The following is an 18818-nucleotide window of genomic DNA, read 5'->3' as shown; positions in this document are numbered from 1 at the left end:
AGGCGATGAAGGAATTCTCCGAATGGGACGATCTACATGTGCAGGTCAAACAAATGACTTCATTGTGAGAAAAGTTGGATTTTTTTTTCAAGAGATCGAGCTTCACAAATTTAACAAATCAATGACGCATTGGTTCACCTTTACGCTTGTCATTGATTGAAAAAATTGACGGATTTCTTCGTCAGAGATATCGTGCCAAATTCTGTACAATTGGCGCGTTAGCTCGTAAAAATCCCGACCTGGTTGGAGAGCCCTGCCATAGTGCTTCGAAAGTTCTCAGTTCGGGAGTGAACCGGCTACCTGGCTGACCAAGGTAAGATTTGGCGAGCACTAAGATAAGCAGAAGAAATTCTCACCGTGTGTGGGCGGGCTTCTGATCGGGTAGTGCACAGTGTTGCCACCGGAGGGCTCCACAGCGGCACGGCTCGATTTTTTCACAAGCCAGAGGAGACAATATGTCTGACATGGTGCAATGTCTCCTGCACAATACAGACTTTCTCTTTCACACTTCCCACATTTCAAAGGCCAAGGAAAAACTTTAAGAGAAAGGAAATTATATGTGGTGTCACCGCCAGACACCACACTTGCTAGGTGTAGCCTTTAAATAGGCCGCGGTCCGTTAGTATACGTCGGACCCGCGTGTCGCCACTATCAGTGATTGCAGACCGAGCGCCGCCACACGGCAGGTCTAGTCCAGAGACTCCATAGCACTCGCCCAGTTGTACAGCGGACTTTGCTAGCGATGGTTCACTGACTACAGACGCCCTCATTTGCAGAGACGACAGTTTAGCATAGCCTTCAGCTACGTCATTTGCTACGACCTAGCAAGGCGCCATATTCAGTTACTATGTCTTCTGAACAGATAATATTGTGAATCACGTACCGTCAAGAGCGACGTTCATCATTAATGGATTAAAGTTAAGTATCAAACTAATTACGTCCGCTTTCTCAATTCTAATTCCTTGTCATGTTCCAGACCTCACGTCAGTATAGTACTGCCTCCTCACGCCAGCCTGCGTGAGCTAAACGCGTGCATTTCGGCCTCCTCTCGTAACACGATGTTGGCTCTTCTGCCAACACAACATTATGTCCCTAGTCTATCAACATATGCTTGTTACACTAGAGACGCAGCAAGTGTTACCGTTGAATGACATTATGCAGAGACCAAAGTAGTGTTTGTATTTTAACTTCCAATTCAGCTAAGTTTATTTGATCGTCTTCAAACAGGAGTGTACTTTCAGCTTCATTATTAAGCTAATAGTGGTGCAATACTTTATTCTGCCATACTTTTATGACTTCGTCTATGTATATTAAACAACTTTCTCTCAGTCCCTGAGAGATGGTTTTCTCAAACCTTCTTCCTTTTTGTTCTTTGATTTTGTTGTGTATGTATATATTCTCAATCGCACTGTGTACCAATGACACTCACTTGCCCTCCCAGCTCCACTTCCTGGAAGTAAAAATAAATACACCGGCATTATCGTTGCCTGGGAGAGCTAAAGGTCAACCGAGTGTTAGTGCAGACCACTATTGGCTCACAAAAGGTCAGAGACCAAACGGGAGGTCGAAATTTTTTACTACGGAGCTTCTTTTTCCGTGACCTGGAGCTGAGGGAAGACAGCTAAACTGGAAGTAAGTCACACGTGGACGCTACACCTAAGAGCTGAGGAACGCGAGTGCGATGCGTGTTAAAAAAGTAAGGACCTTCCGTGCGTGAAAAAATGTACTCGCCAGAAAAATCCGTTGCCAACAGACATACTTTACTTTTCCTCGAATAATCGACGTGTACTCCTAATCAGTTTTCGTAACGTTGCAGCAGCTTCTTGAACCACTGTATGCGGAATTTCTCCACCTGACAATTGAACCAGCTGACAGCAGAAGTCTTCAGTTCCACGTCGTCTTCAACCCGCCGTCCAACGACTCCTTGTTTCAAATGCATGGAAAGGACGCAGCGGCTGCGTGCGAAGCCGCCAGTGTATGGCGCGTGGTCAGAAAGACTCCATCGGAAATGTTGGATCCTAGCCACGCTGCGGGCGGTGGAGTAAGACTGCGCGTCTTCGGTCTCAGTCTGCTATATCTGAGCTTTCCCGTCACAACAGTTAGTGCGTCCAACATGAGGAAATTGATTTTATCCATACTGGATCAGAGGTCGTGGTTGTGAATGCCAATGTTAAAAAATTTATCGGCTCAACCACTTGTTTATAGTGTAAAACAAAACAAGTGGGTGAGCCGATATACTTTTTAACATGAGGACATTGATTGGCCTGAATACTAATCTCCACTGTAGATCAGATGACAGTTTTCGGTCCACTTGTTGCACGACTTAATCGGCCAGCAACACCACTCTCCATCGAATATATTTATGCCGTCACTTTTGAAGCCTGATCCGGATTGTCTAGCGTTTCTTCCTCTCATTAATGTAGCCCCGTAAACGAATTTGAACAGGTATGCATCTTGAGCATAGAAAAATCGAATTACAGCACGCACTTCCAAACTGGCGGGGGCCACGATTTTCGAAGCCGCCGTTGTCTTCTTTAATACTCTGTCGAATGACTGCTGAATCAAAACAATACCTCCTCTCGATTCGTAAACGATCGATACATGGCGATGCATTCGTGAAAATTTGTTCTGAGCTGCTAACATATAAATATAAGCACACGGTTTCTAATTTTCCGAGTACAATTCGTAGTTTCTCCTTTTGGAAAGAAGTACTAATACTCAGTCTCCTGGCGGCTAGCGGTGAGTTATAAACCCTGAAACGGAAATAGCATTCACCATACACTCTTTGGGTGGTAGCAAATTTTAACTCTAGCTGAGAACAACGCATGTCTTCTAAAAGTAAACGTTTCATTAAATGACCATGCTGTACGAAAGATAAACAATGCATTCAATAACGCCTCGTGACTGAGTCGAAACTAGTTGTGTGCATACAACTATAACATAGTTGCCAACAAGAGTGTTTTATTTGAATAAATATTGAAAACCAGCGTTGGATTCTCACACCAATTCTTTCATTCTTCTTCCAGCAGCATGCTCTCCGAACCTTCTACTTATTTCCACATTGACATATTTACGACCCGAGCAGAAGTTTTCTGTTGAAGAAGATTTCCTTCGCTTGTGCTGATCTACGTCTATCTTCTTTGCTTCGCTCGTCCTGTGTACTGTTGCTTTCGACACGGGATGATTTTGCTGCAAGGAGCGAACTATAGGCAAGGATCCCAGTGACGACAAAGAGTCAGAAAAGGTCATGCGGTTGGAAATGGGTTCCGAAAAAGGTTGAAGGTTGAGGTCTGTGACAGTGGACCCGGCATGTGGTCCTCCAACATGTGGTAAGCCAGACGACCGTGCGGAGCGTTCTGCACGCCGACGCCCACTGCCCGTATCACTTGCAACGCACACAGCTCTGTCACTGGTTCGTCGCACAGGTCGCGGCGGCGTGGCAGCGAGGTACCAGCATCGGTTCTGCCTCAGTGTGTGGGCGGGGATTACTGGCGACTGCCTCGTCAGATCCGACATCCTTGCGCAGCCCCACGAAGGCGATAGCGATCTGCATTGCCTGTGGGTTAGCCTACGTCCCGTGCTGGAACACTTGCCTTTGGATGTACGGAGGGTAATCTAGTTCCTGTGCGATGGTATGATGCTCCACCTCGGTTCACGACTTGAGTGTGCAGCTAAAACACTAACACACGCAGAAAATTCCCACTTGATTACTCTGTTCTGATGTGTGCTTTCGATCATTGTATCATACACCTTCAAAGATCCTTTATCTCCACCTTTAAGTGGGTGTAGTTTCCTTAAAACGCATTTACGGTCATATGCCCTTCTGACCATTTTTGCTCTTTATCCGCTCAGGACTCGTTTCCTGAATCGTATCCATTTAGCAAAATTACTACTGCGTTGTTGTGATTCTCATATTAGACAAATGAATAAAGCCATTAAAACTGGGGCAGGAATGACGCTATTAAAAGCAGGAGGCCCGTGGCTAACAGTTGTGCTCAATACTCCAAATATGCTACTCGTCGTATAACTGGCACGAATGTTCATAGCAGCACAGTGATCGAACGTAACAGTTCAACGACCTGTCGACGTCGTCTTCATTAGAAGCGGAATTCTCATGTGTAGTGTCAGTTACGTGCGTGCAGGCACCAAAATTCTATCGACGTCTTTTGTGCGTATCAGTGGAAAATTTTTGGAAATACGAATACAAATTTGGCCTGATAAAAGTGTCGAATAGATTGTAAAATAGTCCTGGTTTGCTCGCGCTTCCTTTCGTAAACAGAATTTTCCTTAACAAGGCTGCACCTGTCCGGAGTTTCGCTGCTCCCGGTAAGGCCGTTCATTAGCGCCTTCTCCTCTTTCAGCGCCAAGAGATCTCGTTAAACCTGAGCGCCTGTGGGACGCTTTGAAAAGACGTGCTGGCGCCGTCTTCGATCTGTCGGTGTCGAGCTCTTCGTGGCCACCAGTTCAGAATGGAGGCTGTCGAGTGATGGTCGCATACCGGATCAAGCAGACGCCCCGCTAACACCAGACGGCGTTTATTTGCTTCACTGGGACGTCTGACAATCCTTTTCCTCCGTCAGCATCTGGACTGCCACATAATAACTTTCACACGATGCTCACTGTCATGTAGTAGTTACCTACACTCGCCTTTCGAGCTGAAGCCAGAAACACGTCCAAATGAGTTGCGTTCGTGTTTTTAATTGTGCCGCTGGAAGGAATTTTCGTCGCGAGAATTTGGACAGGCCGGTGAGGAGAGGTTTTTTTTGTCTTTGAGTTCCTATTGAACAAACTGGTAAAAGACACTGGACATGGCGACTTGCAAACCTAAGTTGTGGTGCAGATACGTCGATGACACTTTTGCGTGAAGCCATGGTGAAGAACAGCTCGGTGACTTCCTAAGACACTTGAACAGCCTCCATGCCAACATAAAATTTACCATGGAAGTAGAAGAGGACGAAAAACTGCCATTTCTAGATGTGCTCGTCACAAGGGATGGCGAAAACCTGGGACAGAGCGTGTATCGAAAACCGACACACACGGAACGATATCTGCACAAACCGTCAAACCACCACCCGAGCCAGAAAAGAGGCATGATTAACACGCTCGTAACGAGAGCAGGACTAATATGTGAGCCGCAGCACCTCAGACGCGAAATGCAACACCTGGAAAGTGGTCTGAGGAGCAATGGGTACTCCACAAATTATACTAGAAGTGTAACACAGCCAAACACTCGGCAAAGTAAGGAATCAGAAAAAGATATGTCTGGTATGGCCCTTCTGCCATACATTCCCAGAGTGGAGAACAGAATCGCCGTATAATGCGCAAACATGGCGTAAAGACGATTTTCAAACCGACAAGGAAGATCAAAGATCGGCGAAGGAGAAAAGGGACCCACTTCCAATGTCGGGAATATACCATATACCATGCACATGCGGAAAAGTTTATGTCGGAATGACTGGACGGTCAATCAACACCAGGATGAAAGAACATAAGCGACATTGCAGGTTGGGGCAGGTGGAGAAATCGGAGCACGCACTCAGTGAGACCAACGACGTAATAAAATTCGCCGACACGGAAGCACTATCACACGCGCTTGTTTAGAGAAGCTGTAGAGATACAAAAACACACGAACAGCTTCAACAAGAAAGAGGAAAGCCTTAAGGTAAACGAATCCTGGCTTCCCGACTTGCAGCGAACGACCGTCGCAGGTAGCAAGAGGGGAACCGCACCGGAAATGACCGCGGAGAAGCCCTCGGACGTTGGCGCGCCAGGTACATATAGTCTGCGGCCGCGAGCTCGGCTGCAGTGCACCACCGGCAATGGAGGGTGAAGCTTTGACAATGCCAGCCACTCGTGCTGGCGAAACGTCAGTAAAATCATTAGATGAACGTCGGCCGAAGAACCCGAGACAGAAGCCAATAGGTAGTTTGCCAGAAGACAGCTTGCTGTAAACCACAGGCTGCATGTAAAATATGTAATTGACAGGCTTGTAGATCGCACGGTCAAAGGTATATTCACTGGTGTGCACAACTTCAGGACGAAGGTAACTTTCGCGTGGAGTGTCACTGCCAAGTAACGTAGCACGATGAAACTGGGACCATACACATAAAGAAGCGCTACGATATAGTAAATAAGATAACTGAAAGAAATACACAATGAGACGAACAGAAATGATACTTTTGTTCAAAGTAGATAGTTACACTGAAGACAGCGCGACTCATCGTGGTCCCCTGGATATTAGAGAAGGCGGGACCGGGTTCTTCTTAGTTTGTGATGTCCACGGACGGCAGCGCATTCTCTGCGACGTGCACCACGTTGTCCACACGTGGTGAGGAGTTCTCGAGGTAGCGCGTCCATTCCTCCACGAGTGCGCCTCATATGTGCTAGGTGGTCGTCGGCGCGAACGGGAGCCTCAACGCATTCCACACCTCCTCGGTGGGGTTCAAGTCGGGGAAATGGGTGGCCCAGTCCATTAGCCGAATATCCTCTCATTGCAAGAGCTCGTGTTTCTACGCAGTTCGATGCGGTCCTACATTATCATCCATAAAAATGAAGTCAGGATGGACTGCACCACTGAAATGACGCACATTGAGAAGCGTCGCCCGGTGAGTACTCCACGTGAGTCCACGCCATGCTCACGTGGTCTATGGGTAGCGTCTTTGAGTAGTAATCAAAATGTCATCGGTTCCGAGTTCGAAACCCACCACCGTATAATTTTGATTAGTAATGAGCATTGGGGGCCGAACTCTTCTGGCATAAGAAGTCACCCTCATTCTGCTAACGGCCCTGTCAAAGAGGGCGGAGTAGCTGACAGAGATTCAGGGCACACTCTTGCCCTTGGGGGTGGGAAATTGCCACTAAAGGCGGAAGAATCGGCAATGATCAACGATGCATAAGGCAATGGAAATCACAGCATTAAAGACACATAACGTGTATCCACAGGACATGGGGCCTGTAATTGAAAAAGTGTCATCGTGATCTCTCCATTGGCAAAACATTCTGTAATAGTTCCCCATTAGGATCCCCGGGTGGGGATTGCCAAGGAGGAGGTGACATCGAGAAAAAGATTAAATAATCAACGAAAGAATAACGTTTAGTCGGGATGTGGAATGTCAAAAGCCTGAACGCGGTAGGGAAGCTAGAAAACCTGAATAGGAAAATGCAAATGCTCAATCTAGATATAGCAGCGGTCAGTGAAGTTAAATGGAAAGAAGACGAGGAATTCTGGTCGGACGAGTATAGGGTAACATCAACAGCTGCAGGAAATGGTATAACGGAAGTAGGACTCGTTATGAATAGGAAGGAAGGGCAGAGATTGACTTACTGTGAACAGTTCACTGCCAGGGTTGTTCTGATCAGACTCGACAGCAAACCGACATCCGCTACATTAGTGCAGGCATAAATGCCGACGCCGCAAGCTGAAGATGAAGAGATAAAGTATATGAGGATACTGAAAGGGTAAGAGGAGATGAAAATATAATAGTCGTGGGGGATTGGAATGCAGTTGTAGGGGACGCAGTAGAAGAAAAGGTTACAGGAGAATATGGGATTGGCATAAGGAATGAGGGAGGAGAAAGGCTAATTTTCTGTAATAAATTTCAGCTAGTAATAGCGAATACGCTCATCAAGAATCACAAGAGTTGGAGGTATATTTAAAAAAGGTTGGGTGATACGGGAAGATTTCAGTAAGATTACCTCATGGTCAGGCAGAGATTTCGAAATCAGATACTGGATTGTAAGGCTTACCCAGGATCAGATATAGACTCAGATCACAATTTAGTAGTGATGAAGAGTAGGTTGAACTCTAAGACATTAGTCACGAAGAATCAAAACAGAAAGAAGTGGGACACGGATGTACTAAGGGACAGAGAGACACGCTTGAAGTTCTCTAAGTTTGTTGATACAGCAGTGAGGAATAGCTCAGTAGGCAATGCAGTTGAAGAGGAATGGACATCTCTATAAAGGATAGTCACAGAAGTTGGGAAGGAGAACATAGGTACAAAGAAAGTAACTGCGAAGAAACCGTGGGTACAGAAGAGATACTTTAGCTGATAGATGAAGGAAGGAAATAAGTAAAAAATGATCAGGGAAATTGAGCAATACAGAAATACAAGTCGCTGAAGAATGAAATGAATAGGAAGTGCAGGGAAGCTAAGACTGCATGGCTGCGTGAAAAATGTGAAGATATCGAACAAGAAATGATTGTCAGAAGAACTGACTCAGCATATAGGAAAGTCAAAACGACCTTTGGTGAAATTAAAAGCAAGTGTGGTAACATTAAGAATGCAACGGGAATTCCTCTATTAAATGCAGAGGAGACAGCGGATAGGTGGAAAGAGTACATTGAAGACCTCTGATGTGATAGAGGAAGAAACAGGCATCCAGTATTAGAATCAGAATTTAAGAGAGCTTTGGAGGACTTAAGACCGAATAAGGCAGAAGGGATAGACAACATTCCATCAGAATTTCTAAAATCATTGGGGGTAGTGGTAACGAAACGACTATTCACATTGGGGTGTAGAATGTATGAGTCTGGTGGCATGGTGTCTGACTTTCGAAAAATATCATCCACACAATTCCGAAGACTGCAAGAGCTGACAAGTGTGAAAATTACCGCACAATCAATTTAACAGCTCATGCATCCAAGTAGGTGACAAGAATAAGATACAGAAGAATGGAAAAGAAAATCGAGCGTGTGTTAGATGACGATCAGTTTGAGTTCAGGAAAGGTAAAGGCACCAGAGACGCAATTCTGACGTTGCGATTGATAATGGTAGCAAGACTAAAGAAAAATCAAGAAACGTTCATGGGCTTTGTCGACCTGGAATACGCATTCGACAATGTAAAATGGTGTAAGATGTATAAATTATGAAAAAATGGAGGTAAACTATAGAGTACAAGAGTCAAGAGGGAATAATGAGAGTGGACGACGAGGAAAGAGTTGCTCGGATTATAAAGGATGTAAGACAGGGAAGTAGTCTTTCTCCCCACTGTTGAGTTTGTAAATCGAAGAAGCACTGATGGAAATAAAAGCAGGCTCAGGAGTGGAATTAAAATTCAAGGTCAGAGGATATCAACGATCAGATCCTCTTATGACACTGCTATCCTGAGTGAAAGTGAAGAAGAATTACATGATGTGCCGAACTGAATGGACAGTCTAATGAGTACAGAATGTGGATTGAGGATAAATCGAAGAAAGACGAAAGTAATGACAAGTAGCAGAAATGAGGACAGCGAGAAACTTAGCATCAGGATTGATGGTTACGAAGTAGATGAAATAAGGAATTCTGCTACCTAGGTAGCAAAATAACCAATGAAGGACGGAGTAAGGAGGACATAAAAAGCAGACTAGCAATGACAAATAGGGCATTCCTGGTCAAGAGAAGTCTACTAGCGTCTAACATAGGAGTTAATTTGAGGAAGAAATTATTGAGAATGTACGTTTTGAGCACAGCATTTTATGATAGTGAAACATGGACTGTAGGAAAACCGGAATAGACGAACGTTGAAAATTAGGTGGACTGATAAGGTAAGGAATGATGAGGTTCTTCGCAGAATTAGAGAGGAAAGGAATATGTGGAAATACTGACAAGGAGGACAGGATGACAGGACACTTATTAAAGCGTCAGGGAGTGACTTCCTTGGTACTAGAGGGAGGAGTAGAGGGCAAAAGCTGCAGAGAGTGGAATACATCCAGCAAATAATTGAGAACGTAAGTGCTATTCTGAGATGAAGAGGACGGCACAGGAGGGGAATTTGTGGCGAGTCGCATGTCGCATCAAACGAGTCAGAAGACTCATAGCTCAAAAAAAGGAAAACGCCGATGTAACATTATGCCACCCCACATCGTGGCGCCTGGAGAACCAAAGCGATCAAGTTCGACAACGCTGCTTGTCGTATTAGGAGTTCTCAGCTCTCTCCATGTGAGGATACGTCAACGGTTGTAGAACAGGATTGCCATCGAGCAGATGTGGGATGCGGATGGAAGACGTATTGCAGTCCTTTCACAAGCAGCGATTACCATCGAGCAATTGGCAACCGTGCCGGTGGAGGAAGGCAACAACCTGCCACAGAACACCTTACCAACTTCGTGGCACGTCGCAGAACATACACTATCACCCTAGGTGGTCACAAACACTAGTAACAACCGTGACCCACCTTTTTTAACGTCCAGGGGACCATCATAAATCGCGTTGACTTCAGTGGAAGTGTTGTCTTTGTACAAAAGTGTCATTTCTGTTCGTCTCATAGTAATTTCTATTATTTATCGTCTATATTATGCTGCAGCGATTTTCTCGGTGTATGGTCCCAGTTCTCATCGAACAATGTTAACTTACTGTGACACGTCATGTGAAGGTTACTTTCGTGCTTCCTTTTTGCGCAGCAATTTATCGTGCATGCCCATATCAAATAACGTGCATTGAGTAATATCTATGACATCAAAGTTGATGTGGGTCTCAGAACATAGATCGTCGTGCGTCTACGTGACAGCTGTGAAACGCTAAACGGCCACAGTTCCTAGACAGAATGGACGCTACTCACGCCTCCTTGTAGGAAAGCTAAATGACGAGTTGTTGGAGTGGCTCTGACGAATGGACGGACGTCAGCAGTTGAATCCGGGTACTGGTGACACCCATAGTGTGACACTGATTGGCACTCTGTGGTGTTCAACGAAGTGATCTAGCTTCCGTTTAAGAGCGATGCCGTCGTGTTTGTACACGATCTGGTGGTTTAAGTTAACAGGAATTAGGTTCTCCAGGCTCATTATCTCTCTCTATCTGCTGGAATCGTGCTGTGTAGAGTTACTGGAGATGACAACGGAACTGATTTGGCAATTCCTGAAGAAAGGGTGGATGGACGATGATGATTAGGTTCGGCTTGTAGGGCGCCCAACTGCGCGGTCATCAGCGCCCGTACAAATTCCTAATTTTTACGCAGTCCATTTTTTATTCACAATCCAATCCAGTCACTGTCACAAATGATGATGATGATGAAATAATGAGGACAACACAAACACCCAGCCCCCGGTCAGAGAAAATCCCTAACCCAGCCAGGAATCGAACCTGGGACACTGTGATTCAGAGGCAGCAACGCTAGCCAATAGACTACGAGGTGCGGACGGGGTGGATGGACGTTTGCCAATATGTGGCAAGAATGGCAAACAATGTTGCCATACCATTCCTGACCGTGGTACTAAATAGCATTTTCCAACAGGGTAACGCAAGACCCTGCGCTGCACTATGTTGTGATTTGGCAAGACAGCCAAGCCACTAGGAGGTGAAGCCGAAAGGCTCACGCAGGCTGGCGTGAGGTCTGGAACAGTTAAAGGATTTGAGTCTAGCAAATAAAGTACGTAGCTGTTGGAATACTTAACTTTAAACCATAATTGGTGAACATCGGTCTGACGGTACATGCATCACAAGATAAATAGCAATTGATAATGGCGCCTTGCTAGGTCGTAGCAAATGACGTACCTGAAGGCTATGCTAACTATCGTCTCGACAAATGAGAGCGTAATTTGTCAGTGAACCATCGCTAGCAAAGTCGGCTGTACAACTGGGGCGAGTGCTAGGAAGTCTCTCTAGACCTACCGTGTGGCGGCGCTCGGTCTGCAATCACTGACAGTGACGACACGCGGGTCCGACGTATACTAACGGACCGCGGCCGATTTAAAGGCTACCACCTAGCAAGTGTGGTGTCTGGCGCTGACACCACACACTACACATCACAAACGCCTTCAGGAGTGTACAGCTTGACCGACCTGCTGTCATTCAAAGAACCTGTCTGCGATGCCATGGGAATACACATTCTTTCGTACCAAACTCCAGCCATGAACTGACACAGCAGGTGCAGGAATGGCAAGAAGTTCCTCAGGACGATATTCGGAGAGTGTGTATGTGCCCCTGGCGGTCACTCCTCACAGGTGATGTTGATGACCGACATCAGTTATGAATGGAATGAAAATTTAAGCGTTTTATATCAGTTACACGACAAAACGTCTACACAGAGTTTGATCAACATCGGACTGGTGCTGCTTGGCATAATAGATCCTATTTACGCCAGTATAATTAGGTACGTTTTTAAGAGGGCCACTGGCTTCTGTGGCCTTTGTTGTAAATCAGGTACACAGTGTAAGAGCAGTGCACGTATTTTGCGGAATCTCTGCTCTCTGTGATATACTGGTGGTACTTCATTGTCATCCCTCCCTTGGCGATCTGGCCCCGTCACTGTTGGTAGCAAAGGGGGACGAATCCCTGCTGCCCGCTGCGCATATGTTCTGCACAGCGTAAACGAAACGGGCCACGGATAGATGCGTGGCACTCAATCCGACACAAATATTTTGCTAGGCGCACAGCCAGCTAGATCGATATCTGCGTGTCCTGTTTTATTTCGACGTGCCACCCACTTACTGGACCATTTAGTGGCGAGCTGGGAACCAAACAAACGAGAGAGCGGCTCAAACTTAAGGGCGTATGTATCTGGAAGGAACACTGTGTATACAGATCCTTTAACGCTAAGAGACTGGAAAACCCGAACATCTGTGCAACACGGCTATAAAGAACATCAGCGTGGAGTCCTTCAGCTTAATATTCATTCTAGCATCAAGGAGATAGGCACCCGACACAAATTAGTGCAGACCTTTTTCATGATGTATGTTTGAAAACGTTGTGCCTTTAAAGAATTTTCAACCAGTTAGTTGACATTTTCCCAGATAGTTATTGCCCTGAGAATGGCTGATATGTCCAAAAATAAGCCTGACTACCGACCCTTCCTGGACCACAGCTCATCTCATGCGGTCCAGGAGATTTCGCTTTTACATCTTAAGGGTCCAACATTCTCCTGCAGGCCTACAAAAAAAAAAAGAAAATTTTACGTTTTTTTGAAAAAACTAAAGAAGAATCGACGAATATATTTTTGCATATTATTTATTAATTCTTGGACAACGGTTTCTGAGTTTTTAAAGAAATTTCCCCCCCCCCCCTCCCCCCGCATCCGGGGATCTAAGTTGCTCTCTCCAAAATGGGGTGCGTCCGTGACGGATGTCCTACAGTATACATATCTTATTTAAAAAAATCAAAGAACTGTTTTTCGTCACATTTATTGCAATAACGGATGAATGAATTGAAAAATTAGCCTGTTAGTGCTTGCGGACATGTTGGAGGACTAAATGAGCCAAATTTCAGAAAGATATATATTATTGTACCACTAAATTGAGATACAGTGTTTTTTAATTTATTCATTAGGTACTGCAAAACCACTGACCAAAAACACGCGAAAAAACAACTTCTTTGTTTCAAACACACACCATTTAATTATTTTGTTTCAAATTTCAAAATGATGTGCTATTACTCCGCGTAAAATATCCTATAGATTAAGAAAATTGTTTGATTTTTGATTTCAGAAAAGCTTTGCAACTGCAACACTTCCGTCGTGGACAGCCCTCATTTTGGAGAGAACAACTTTAACTCCTCGGATTAGGTGGGCTTAATGATGACTGAATTTCTAAAAAGAGTAAGATAACATTTTCCAAGAATCAGCAAATGATATGCAAAAAAATTTACATTTGTTTGCTTCATTATTTTAAAAATATAGTAAAAGTCAGTTATCTCATAGGCTGACTGAGGAAAATTGATCCTTAAGCTAACAAGCGAACATTACCCTGTATTTTGTACGTGGTCTTCACATAGAGGTATGCGTGTTACTGGCGACTGTAATCTGATGGATAGGTAGAAGCTAGAAGCAAATAACAAATCCAGTACCTACGGTAGGCAAGTATTTAGTCTTCTTAAGTTAGTCCAATAACATCATCATCATCATCAAGCCAATTCAATCATTAAATGATGTGGCCTCTTCGAGTCGTGGATTCCGGTAGGCTTTCAGTAGTCTTCTCCAAGTGGGACGGTCTTGGGCAGTTCTCTGCCAGGTGTTACCAGCGATCTTCTTGACGACTTTGTCACATCTGTCTGGTGGTCTTCCTCTAGGCCTCCGGTGCTCTCTCTGACTCCACTCCAGTACTAGCTTCGTCCATCTGTTGTCTTTTCTTCTTGCGACGTGGCCAGCCCACTGCCGTTTCAAGGAATCTACTGTCTCTAAGATGTTATTAACCTTCGTCATAGACCGGATGTCATCTGCCATTTTCCTATTGTTTCTTGTATAGCCCAGCATTGATCTCTCCATGGCTCCAATAACATGCAAGTAGCTATATCGTGTCTCAAATAAATGGGAAACATGACCTAGGCAGAATGAATTTTTAGATATGTGTTGAACTACTAGTTCAGCGAAATACAAACCTTAGCTAAGTTATACACAGAATCGCCAAAGAAACTGGTATAGGCATATGTATTCAAACACAGAGACATGTAACCAGGCAGAATACGGCGCTGCGATCGGCAACGCCTATATAAAAGTGTCTGGCGCAGTTGCTAGATCGGTTACTGCTGCTACAATGGCAAGTTATCAAGATTTGAGTGAGTTTGAAAGTGGTTTTACAGACGGGGTAAGAGCGATGGGACATGGTATCTGCGAGATAGCGATGAGGTGGGGATTTTCCTCTACCACCATTTCATTTCACGAGTGTACCGTCAATAATATCAGGAATCCGGTAAAACATCAAATCTCCGACATCGCTGCGGCCGGAAAAAGATCCTGCAAGAACGGGAACAACGACGACTGAAGAGAATCGTTTAGCGTGACAAAAGTTCAATTCTTCTGCAAATTGCTGCAGATTTCAGTGCTGGGTCATCAACAAGTGTCAGCGTGCGAACCATTCAACGAAAGATCATCGATACGGGCGTTCGGAGCCGAAGGCCCACTCGCGTACCCTCGATGACTGCACGACACAAAGCTTTACACCTCGCCTGGGCCCGTCAGCACCGAAATTGGATTGTTGATGACTGGAAACATGTTGCCAGGTCAGACGAGTCGCGTTTCAAATTGTGTCGAGCGGATGGACGTGTACGGGTATGCAGACAACCTCGTGAAACCGTGGGCCCTGCATGTCGGCAGAGGACTGTTCAAGCTGGTGGAGGTTCTGTAATGGTGAGGGGCGTGTGCAGTTGCAGTGTTATGGGATTTCTGATTCTGCCAGATACGACTCTGACAGGTGACACGTAAGTAAGCATGCTGTCTGATTACCTGCATACATTCATGTCCGTTGTACATTGCGGTGGACAATGCGACACCCCACACGCACAGAACTGCTACAGAGTGGCGCCAGAAACACTCTTCTGAGTTTAAAGGCTTCCGCCGGCCACCAAACTCCCCAGACATTAACATTACTGAGCATATCTGGGATGCCTTGCAACGTGCTGTTCAGAAGAGATTTCGCATTCTTACAGATTGTGGACAGCCCTGCAGGTTTAATGGTGTCAGTTCCCACCAGCACTACTTCAGACATTAGTCGAGTCCATGCCACGTCGTGTTGCGGCACTTCTGCGTGCTCGCGGGGGACGTACACGGTATTAGGCAGATGTATCAGTTTCTGTGACTCTTAAGAGTATAATGACCTAACGAAAAATGATCGAGAGCTTAAGTGGCGAAAAACGAAACACTACTTAATGACGATAAAGTTCAGTAATAAGGCAATATTTTTGGGACGACCAACACTACCACTGGCCATATGCGGGTAGCCTGAGGGAGCATACGGGTCCGCTTTCTCGCTCCCCGCCTCATCCCTCCCGGCGCGAGTAACTGAGCCGCAACCACGTCGCCGTCGCCACGGCGCCGCGTCCCAGTTTGCGCGGTCGCAGTCGAACCCGTCGAGTTACAAAAACGCGCGCTGCGCTCCGCCGCGCCACACGTGCTGTACGCGTCTCAATTTTTGCCTAGCCTGGACAGAGGCGCGCGCGCGCGCGTTCTCGGTTGGAGGTGTTGCGACCTACGCAGCCCTCCACACAGGGAGCGCGGGGTCGCGAATTGCGCCGCTGCTCAGTGCCGACCCGCCGACTGGCGTCGCTTCATCGGGCAGACGCCGGAGCTGATGGGCCGCGCATCGATTCCGGCAGGGGACGCGCCCACCTCGTCTGTCTTCGTCAAGCACGCGCGCGACCCCACCAGCGGAGGCGGTTGCTTGTGTTCCGGTGGGAACCCACACTGGGGCCTGGGAAGTTTTTGTATCTGCTCAGCTTTCCGCACTCCTCCACACTTTTACTGCGAGTGCACACGACACGGTAAATGCTGGACACTGAACGCATTGGGGTGTACACTAGTACACTTACTACACTCTTTTGGATCATCAGTTTTCCGCTTTTTTTCATCTGGCCAGCCACACAGAAGAGGTCCTGTCTCCACATCAGAGTAGCACTTCTGTCCAACACCCTCTCTTCTTTCTTGGATACAGGGTGAAAAGTATTTTATCCGACAAACTCTGGGAGGTTGTAGGGGACATCAAAACAAATATTTTTCCATAATGTCTTTTTTTCCTATGAGGAGTATTTAAACCGGTAGAGGAAGATTTCTGTGGCGGCAAATTAATTAAACCAACAAACACTTTTTCATTTTTTTATGACCTAGAGGCAACACATTAACACAATTTCAATTACAGTAGAGTGCCTTCATTGACACGTATACAAAGGTTGGACCGTCGGATCATCTTCTGTCTGACACGGGCAGTCAAGAGCGGAAATCGTGTTCTCCATAAGCTCTGTGGCACCAGCTGGCTGGAGATCGTCAGCCGACACTCTTCGAGTACCTGCAAGCACATTAGTATGTTCGACAGCAGATATTGCGCGTCTGTCTGGCTTAATAGTCCATATGCGAAAAAGATAGATGTACAACTTAAGAAAGCCACGTGGATTAGTAGTGGGTCAATACGATCTGCTCCTACGTGCTGGTTACCTGTTTTGAGTCACATTCCACCTCCTGAGATCCGACGTAAGAGTGTGTTACTACGAGAATAAGAAAAGATTGTTGATAACCGCGACCTTCGAATATTGAACGACATATCGCCTGTGTAGCTGAAAAATTAAGATGAAGGAGTCCCACTAGCGTCACAGCCAGGAATCTTAATGAAAATAATGTCAGTGCCGTAGATGAATGGAGTCGCTGCTGACAATAACACTGTCCTCGACAGTGCACGAAGTAATGAGTGCTATCGACAGGGAACATCAAACTGATTCCACATTTTTACATTTCCAGAAAGGATTTAACACCGTCGTTTTCTGGCCAAACTGCGTGCCTATAATCGTTACAGTTGTGTGACTGGCTCGTGACTTTCTGTAGGAGAGGTCAGAAATAGTAATATTTGATGGAAAGTCATCGAGCAAAACAGAAGTAATATCTAGCGTTCCCCAAGAAAGTATTATAGGTCCTCTGTTGTTTCTCATGTACCAAAACAACATAGGGGACAATCTGAGCAGCACTCTCAGATTGTTTGCAAATGATACTGTCATTTACCGTCATATAAAATCATCACATGATCAAGAAAAATTGCAAAATGATTGAGACAAGCTATCTGTGTCATGAAAAAAGTGGCAATTGACTCAAAATCAAGAAGAGAGTGAAGTCACCCATAGGAGCACTAAAAGGAATCCGCTAAATTTTAGTTACACAATAAATCACACAAACCTAAAGGCTGTAAACTAAATACTTACCGATTACAATTACGTATAACGTAAATTGGAACGATCACTTAGATAATGTTTTGGGAAAAGCAAACCAAACATTACGATTTATTGGCACAACGCTTACAGAAGGTAACAGGTATAGTAAAGAGACTGCTTACACTACGCTGGGCCCGCCCTATTCTGGAGAACAGCTCTGCGGTGTGGGATCCGCATGAAATACTGTAGGATTGGCCGAGGACATCGAAAAGTTGAAAGAAGGGCAGCCCGTTGTGTATTATTGCGACATAAGGAAGAGAGTACCACGGACATGAAACACGAACTGGAGTGGCAGTCGTTAAGACAAAGGTGTATTTCGCTGCAACAGAATCTTCTCGTAAAATTTCAATCACCAACTTTCTCCTAACAGTGAGAAATGATCATCATAAAAACACAAAAAAATCACAATTCGGATGGAAATATTAACTATTCATTTATGCTGGGCGCTGTTCGAGAGTGGAACGGTGGAGAAGCACCTTAACGCTGGTTCGATGAGCCCTTTGCAGGCAGTTAGTTTCGATTTGCAGAGAAGTCATGAAGATGTAGGTGTGGAACGCCTGAAAGAAACCCGCATCCCTGAGAAGTTGCCGCGGCTCGAGCAGCCTAGGGCAGTTTGGGCTACCCTCAACCACGTCAGGACGGGCCACGAAAGACGTGCAAACCCTCTCCACAACTGTGGAAAATCTTCGTCACCGGCTCGTGACTGTGGCGCGGATGTCTCGCACGTACCTAAAGTTGTCTTTAAGAAGATCTCATGATTGTAACAAGCGGTGTGATAAACTACATAAAAGACCTTTATACCCACTTATAGCTTTTGTCACTGGCGTTATATTGTGCTGGAGAGATGTGTTTAAATGTTGATATGTGGTACTTTAGTTAATCTTTCCATGTGTGTAGCTATTCTTGGAATACAAAAATTCGTAACGTATGTAATACGATAAATAAATTTTCAACATCCTGCTGCCGCAACACATCTATCACACAAAGACGAAAACTTTTTCTTTCAAGCTTTCAGGCGGCAACAGAACCGCCTGGCAGTAGCTGAGTGCTCAGTAAGGAGACCCCGGCTCAATTGCCGGTACTGCAAGGGCTCTTTCGCTGGTCAGAGGCCTGGAACGAGATGCACTCGGTCTGTTGATGCCACCGGGGAGCTGCAAGGCCTGCGTCTGCACGCGGCTCCCCCAGCAGCTGTCAGTTTCCCAGACCTCGGCGCTGCTG

At 45.7% G+C, this 18818-nt stretch overlaps 1 protein-coding gene across 4 annotated transcripts in view; it reads right to left on the bottom strand.

The window, feature by feature from the left end:
- LOC124545425 (tau-tubulin kinase homolog Asator) overlaps positions 1–18818 on the bottom strand; it is a 643583-nt gene that overhangs the window by 572024 nt on the left and 52741 nt on the right. The window lies entirely within an intron of this gene.

Source organism: Schistocerca americana, chromosome 8, assembly GCF_021461395.2.
Source record: "Schistocerca americana isolate TAMUIC-IGC-003095 chromosome 8, iqSchAmer2.1, whole genome shotgun sequence".
Lineage (NCBI taxonomy): Eukaryota > Metazoa > Arthropoda > Insecta > Orthoptera > Acrididae > Schistocerca > Schistocerca americana.
This window is presented reverse-complemented; position numbering and strand designations above follow the sequence as displayed.